Genomic DNA, 7,951 nt, shown 5'->3' with positions numbered 1-7,951 from the left:
GGTTTCTACAGAGGAGGAAGCAGCGTGACTCAGTGGAAAGAGCACGGGCCCGGGAGTCAGAGGTTGTGGGTTTGAATCCCACTCCGCCACTTGTCAGCTGTGTGACCTTGGGCAAGCCACTTAACTTCTCCAAGCCTCAATTCCCTCATCTGTAGAATGGGGTTGAAGACTGTGAGCCCCACGGGGGAGAACCTGATCACCTTGTATCCTCCCAGCACTTAGAACAGGTGCTTCACACATAGTATAGCGCTTAACAAAACGCTACTAAAAAAGGAGAAAAACAGGAAATCGAGAAAGAGAGAATATGATTGAAAGTAACTGACTAAGAGGGCTAGAGAATGTGAGCGATGTGGTAGCTGGAGTAGACTGAGACTTGCCTGGATTGCAGGCAGAGGGAATAATTGTGATGTTTGTTAAGCAGTTCCTGTGTCCGAAGCCATACACTAAGGCTTTGGGGGTAGATACCTGATAAACAGGCTGGGGCACATGGGACAGAATCTAGACAGAAGGGAGAACAGGTACTGAATTCCATTTCAGAAATGAAGAACGTGAGGCATTGAAAAGTTAAAATGACTTTCCCCAAGTCCCAGAACATGGTGAGTGCAGATCCTGGAGTAGACCCAGTTCCTCTGACCTCCAGGGACACCGCTCTTTCCACTGGACCCTGCTGCTTCCCTGTTAGGGCTGGCAGAAGCAGGAGGAGTGGGGAGATTCGTGGGAAAATTAAAGGAGGGAGACTGAAGACGTATTTCCTAAGCTGGAAAAGTTATGCTCAGAGTAGTGCTCAAGTCGGTAGGGGGGCTGCTGGTATTGTGACAGACGTTTTCATTGTTGGTTTTAATCTCCCCCGCCATGGTGTGCTACTAGGCCATCCTACTCCCATTCTCAGAAGTGAGTGGTGGAAGGATACCGAAACTGCTGAAAGAAAGGGGTTTGATTACCTGCTTCTTCAGAATAACTCAGAAAAACTTGTTTGAGCTTTCATTTTGTTTGCAAGTCCCGTAGGCGGTGCAAGTGTTTATTTTCACGATATTCGTGGCTTGACGCTGGTATATAATCTTGCAAGGTCAGATGTGCCCAGCATATTAAAACAGGTCGCCTTGTATACATTAGGAACTCTAGCTAATTCTAATGTCAAAGGAGATCATTTTATCACATAATGCACACTAATTCACCTGTTGAGCCATTTTAGTCTTCTCCACACTTTTGCATCCAGATTTTATCTGTGTGCTCTATTGGACCCCAACCAAATAAAACAAAAGTAATTTAAACTAAAGAACCTGGCCATAATTCTGTTAGATTTGCTACTGGCAGTCAGCGAATACGTGTTGAAAGCTCAGCTTTCATATTTAATTTACTTGAACTGAAATTGAAATTTTTGTTGGTCACATCGAACCGATCACTGAGGTTCAAAGGAATTGTAGTTATTTGTCGAAATGCAAGTTCCACATAGTTCAAAATCCAGATGATTTTGACTCTAAAACTGTTAGGCACGATTATGTTGATCATTAGGAATTCATTGCTAACTTTTGCTACTATCCCCTGTACGTGTAAAGTTATTGAAGCAATGTAGAAAAACGGTTGCCAGTGTCAGTCATCATCATCAATGTAATTTATTGAATGTTTCCAATGGGCAGAACATTCCATTAAGCTGTTAGGAGAATGCAGTACAGTGGAGTTGGGATACACACTCCTTGCCCACCATAAGGTTACAGTCTAGAGGGGGATGCAGATGTTCATATAAATAAGTAAATTTACAATGTATATTTTATAGAGATGTAGATAAGTACTGTGGGGTTGAGGTCAGGGCAAATATCAAATCCCAAAAGTGTCACAGATCCAAGCACATAGACGACGCAGAAGGGGAGAGGGAGCCAGGGAAAGGAGTGTTTAATCGGGGAAGTCCTGTTGGCAGAGAGGGTGTACCTTAAATAAGGCTTTGAAGGTGGGGAGAGTGGGGTGTCTGGCGCATGTGGAGGGGGAAGGAGTTCAGGCAAGGGGGAAGACATGGAAAAGGGGTCGGTGGCAGGATAGACAAGATCCGGGTCACAATGACTAAGCTGACACAAGAGGAGGGAAGGCACACAGGGCTGGGCCAGTTTGTAGGGAGATTAGCCAGGGTAGGAGGGGGCGATCTGACTGAGTGCTTTTAAGCTGATGGTAAGGATTTTAAGGATTTTCTGTTTGACGTAGCGAGCAGATTGGGCAACCCCTGGAGGTTCCTGAGGAGTGGGGAGGGACAGGTATTGAACGTTTGTTTAGGAAACTGATCAGTGCAGTGGATTGTATTGTGACAAGAGTGAAGGAGTAGACAGGGAAGACTGGGAGGTCAGGGGAGGAGGCAGATGGAGTAGTCCAGTCATATGCCCCATTGTTTATCTAGATGTAGCATTTGGAGTCTCAGATCCTGAAAATTATTTTTAATTCCTTTCCTCCTTTATGTGGTTTGCTTAACACAGAAAATTGTTTCAGTGCTTACCTGTATTTAGGATTTTTTTTGAGGGCTCATTCAATCGTGTTAAAGGGGTGACTACTGTGTGCAAAGCACCGGTATTAAGCGGTTGGTATTAAAGAGGCAATTGTTCCCAATTAACCTCATTTTGAGGGCAGAAAGAAAGACCTCATATTTTAGCGAGAACTATGTGCATCTGTTATGGAACGAAATGCCCAGTTCTGTTGAAATGGGTTAGATGTGACTCATTTGCTGTGGATTACGGTGACATTGGCGTTATTACTCTGTGCAGTTCGATCGGAGTCACAGAAAATTGGCCCGTTTTCTGAGGTGCAAGTTTTCAATTTGTGAAATTTGATTTTAAAAAGTATTTGTGCTTTTTAATAGCCATTCTTGTGACTTGGCATCCTTGTTTCAGTCCTCGGTAATCAGATCTCTGTACTCCTGAATTGTTTGACAACATTGGCGGCAAATCATAGCTGAAGAGCCAGTCAGCCTGGGTTTGCAGATAGCCTCTGTCTCCCTTCTACAGGGCCCTGATTTCAAATAACAGTAAGGTGTGGATTTTAATAATTATAATATTAATTATGGTATTTGTTAGGCGCTTACTAGGTGGTAGTCACTGTACTGAGCACTGGGGTGGATACCAGCAAATAGGGTTGGACGCAGCCCCTGTCCCACATGGGGCTCACAGTCTCAATCCTCATTTTCCAGATGCAGTAATTGAGGCCCAGAGAAGTGAAGTGACTTGCTTGAGGTCACTCAGCGGACAGGTGGAAGAGCTGGGATTAGAACCCATGGCCTTATGACTCCCAGGCCTGTGCTCTATCCACTAGGCCATGCTACTTTTCCAATGAGAATTGCCTCCATGGAACATGAATATTTTGTTTTCTGTTTTGTGGTCCATGTACTAAAACAGCTCTTCTCAGCCCTTTTAATCCAGTTTCCACTGAAGCCTTTTGAAGGCTATGTGTGGGTGTGTGTACATCTCCAGTTAATAAGTTTTGGATTTAGCAGGGTTGTAAAAGGAAATCCAGGTGCTTTTGGTTGTTCAATATTTTAAAGCTGGTCCATGTTGAGAAGCAGTGAAGTGCTGATCTTCCAGTGCAAAAATGGCATAGGGGAGCAAGAAGGAAGCTGGGGAATGGTGGACCCTTCCCGCGTATGCGCGAAGGTCTAGAGGGGGTTGCCCCACCTCAAACCTGGTGCCATCACTGCTGCCTCTCATAACCCCTCTCACAACCCCACTGACATCGCCACTATCTTGTTGATGAAGATGTATAAGTAGATGAAGAGTTAGATTCATTCCCTTAAGAAAATCAGAAATTATGTTCTACTATTTCATTCAATCATGTACTTTTCAATAGAAGCAATATACAAAGTAAACCTTTTGTGTATTTGGAAGTGTAGATCTGTTGTTTGCTCTATCAGTTGTTTGTCATTCAGTACCATATATCTCCACCCTTATTTTTTTCCATAAGTGCTAAGTAAACTACACTATATTTTGTAACATCAAACATCTTTTAAGAGTAGGTTGAATCACTGAAGAATTACATAAATCACATGGAGAAAACAGCGAGGCCAAGTGGAAAGAGCATGTGTCTGGGATCAGAGGACCTGGCTTCTAATCCTGGCTCTGCCCTTTGGACAAGTGATTTAACATCTCTAAGCTTCAGTTACCACATCCACAAAATGGAGATTCAGTACCTGTTGTCTTTGTAGAGAAGCAGCGTGGCCCAGTGGAAAGAGCACTGGCTTTGGAGTCAGTGGTCATGGGTTCAAATCCCAGCTCTGCCAGTTGTCAGCTGTGTGACTTTGGGCAAGTCACTTAACTTCTCTGTGCCTCAGTTACCTCAGTTGTAAAATAGGGATTGACTGTGAGCCCCCCTTGGGACAACCTGATCACCTTGTAACCTCCCCAGTGCTTAGAGCACTGCTTGGCACATAGTAAGTGCTTAATAAATGCCGTTATTATTATTATTGTACTTAAAACTGTGAGTCCCATATGGAACCCGATTTTCTTGTATCTACCCAAGTACTTAATGCAGTGCTTGACACATAGTTAGTGCTTAGCAAAATATCATTATTATTATTATTGTATGGTTTATAACCAGTTTTTGCTTATTTTTAGGTGCTGGACAAACACTTTTGAGAGAAAGAGGCTGTATTCCTGTTCTGGAGAAGTTATTCAGGTAAACAAATAGGAAACTAGTGTTTGGTCAAGATAATAAGGAACAAAGGTTTGCAAATTTAAAACATTTTGAGCACTTTAACTGCTTGTTTCCTAATAGAGAAGCTCTCACGAAATCTGGAATTGATTCCTTGAACGAAAACCGTCAGAAGCGTTTTCTGTGGTATACGGTGTGCGATACTCTGGCTGCGGCTGTCAGCAGTCCTAAAAATGGTAATTATTGTAAATTTTCTATGGTATTTGTGGCCACTGCAATTAACATTACAAAATGAGAAACTCCATGAATTGTTGACAGCTGAGTTTTTCCAGTAGGGTGTCTGTGCAAAGTCAGACTTTTACCTGATTCAGTTTTGGTTTCTTTTCTTATCAGAGGAAAATCAGAAAGCTTGCTGTTCCATTTTGCCACATGTACAATCCTTGTTAGAAACATGTCAGGAGCCTGTGATAATTCGTCCTGTTTGCGTAACTATTGGATGCATAGTGAAAGAAAATCGTAAGTAACGGCTATTTCATAATTGAGATGTATTTAGGAGAACCATTGTCGTGGAATAATCAAGATACTTGATCCCCACCAATGCTGGTGTTTCTCTGATAAACCTGACCCAAGTAGTGGTATCAACTTATCAGTGCTTTATAAAGTATGGTGCAGTGATGGTTTACACCCAGTGTAAATAAAGTCACTGTGACATTATTGCTTGGGAAGCTTGCAAACAAGATAAATTTCCTCTTTTCCCACTCTCTTCCTTCTGTGTAGCCCTTGAACTTGGATTTGCACCTTTTATTCATTCCTTTCTTAGGTGCACAGCACTTATGTATGTATACATCATTGGTTCCTTTATTTCTTTATTTTTATTAATGTCTGTCTTCCCCACTAGACTGTAAGGTCATTTTGGGCAGGGAGTGTGTCTACCAACTCTGTTGTATTGTACTTCCTCATCTGTAAAATGGGAATTAGTCCAGTGCTCTGCACACAGTAAGCGCTCAATCAGTATGATTGAATTGACAAGTTGGATGCATTTCACTGAAAAGTCTGGATAAATCAGAAAATAGAGTGCGGTGAAAGTACCAAACCTACTTCAGAGGTTTAATCAATCTGTCAGTTAATGGTATTTATTGAGCTCTTACTGTGTGCAGAGCACTGGACTGAGCACATGGGAGAGTGCAGTGTAATACGGTTAGTAGACACATTCCCTGCCTACACCAAGCTTCCAGTCTAAAGGAAAATCTGATGCCTGAATTGTAGTCAATGGAATTCTAAGGAAAAGACAGAAAGGGAAAATTCAAGCCCACCCAGAAGCATGGATCTAGTGATAGAACACACCATTTCCTAGGTCCCCTTGATATAAGGCATATCAATCAGTGGTATTTTTTTGAGTGCTTACTGTCCATCAATTGATGGTATTTATTGGGCACTTACTATGTGCAGAGCACTGTACTAAGCACTTGGGAGAGTACAGTACAACAGAATTAGCAGTCACATTCCCTGCCCATAACAATCTTACAGTCTAGATGGGAAGAAAGTAATATTAATAAACAAATTATGGATATGTACATAAGCGGTGAGGGAGGAATAGATCTTGAGCATACCATTTTCTCATTTGTATTTAAACACAACATTCCCTGCTTTTCCACCTGTTGTTGGAAATATTTTACATTAGAAGGGTTTTTTTAAATAACTTGATCAATCACTGAATGGTATTTATTGAACTCTTAGTGTGCATAGAGCACTGTGTTAAGCACATAGGAAAGTTCGGTACAGCAGAGTTGGCAGGCATGATCCCTGATCATTCATTCATTCATTCATTCAGTTGTATTTATTGAGTGCTTACTGTATTCAGAGCACTGCACTAAGTGCTTGGGAAGTACAAGTTGGCAACACACAGAGACGGTCCCCAACCAACAGCGGGCTCACAGTCTAGAAGACTGTGACTGCTCACAAGGAGGTTACAGTCTCCAGATGTTTGGGATACCTTCTGAAGGAACTAGTTTTGGATTGAGGGAAAAATAGTTTCAAGGATCTGCCCAATATGTGAACCAGTGGATCGGTGTCCATCTCTGGGGACAGGATATTTGCTTGCTCCTGAGAAGGTGCCAGAGCAGGGAGGTGGAAGACCCTGGTTTGGAGCCATCCTCACACTCTGTGAAACAAAGCAGGTGTCTTTGTCTGGGAAGTATTGCCTAGCAGCACAATCCATTTGTTAGTCATCGCAAGGCAAGTTGGACAGCCAATGGGAAGGTGATAAAGGAATATGTGAAGTGATTCCTAAGAAGGAAAACTGTTAGGGCCCCTTATCCAGAAAGTAACCAAAGCATGGAATAGAATACGTGAAATGAAAGGAACCATCTGTCAGTCAGCGTATCATGGGTGTTTTGGGAGCACTTGCCATGTTCCAAGCACTTACTAAGTGCTAGGGAGAATGAAGTATGACAGAATTGGTAGACTTGTTCCCTGACCACAGGGAGATTCCAGTTCAGAGTGGGGAGACACTCCAATGAATTACAGCTATGTCCATGAGTGCTGTGGGGCCGAGGGTAGGGTGAATATCAAACGCTTAATGGATACAGACTCAAGTGCACAGATGGTGCACAAGGGAAGGGAAGAAAGAGAAATGAATGCTTAGTGGGGAAGGCCTCTTGGAGCAGATGGGATTTGAGTAAAGCTTTGAAGGTGGGAAAAGAAAATTGGCAGCCTGCTGGCTCCAGTATCAATGAATCGATTCCATGGAATTTGCTGTTCAGTAGCCTGATCTTGATCATGCCATTAATTTGTACTAACAGGAAAGACACGTTTTTCTATGCACAAGAATACTTCTTTAGATGCACACAAAGTATCACATTAACACAGAAATGCTATCCTAGAAATGTTGGTGTAGTTGTATCCACTTTGTAAATGGATGCAATAATTCCTTTACTTGATAAAAAGTATTGACTGTTCTGTAACTTCATTCCTGAAGCACTGGTACAGGAATTCTTCATATCTATCGATGGACTGGATGTTTTGAGTGATGTTCTTACCAAGTTGGTCGCAGATTCACGTGAGACCATTTCTAGTGCTAAGATGGCAGTACTCGTGGCAAGTGTCATGAGTATCTCCATTAACCATAAACCGTGAGTGATTCCAATACTTGCATGTATATAGTAGTCCAGTGATATCATTTTCTATAATTAAGTGCTTGATAGAGACCTGATTTACACACTCATGTTATGAATAAGTTTGTGATTTATCATTCACCCTGCTGCTGTCCCTCTGATACTACAAACTCAATACTGTCCACCTCCTGTTGCCATACCCACTTCCACCCTAGGTT

The 7,951-nt window shown here is 42.3% G+C and overlaps 1 pseudogene; it reads left to right on the top strand.

The window, feature by feature from the left end:
• The first annotated feature begins 1,662 nt into the window (after nt 1-1,662).
• The window catches only part of LOC119949978, a 32,932-nt pseudogene continuing 26,643 nt past the window's right edge, over nt 1,663-7,951 (top strand).

This window comes from Tachyglossus aculeatus, chromosome X1 (assembly GCF_015852505.1).
Source record: "Tachyglossus aculeatus isolate mTacAcu1 chromosome X1, mTacAcu1.pri, whole genome shotgun sequence".
In the NCBI taxonomy this organism is placed as follows: domain Eukaryota; kingdom Metazoa; phylum Chordata; class Mammalia; order Monotremata; family Tachyglossidae; genus Tachyglossus; species Tachyglossus aculeatus.
The sequence above is the reverse complement of the archived record's forward strand: the minus strand, read 5'-3'. Positions and strand labels throughout refer to the sequence as shown.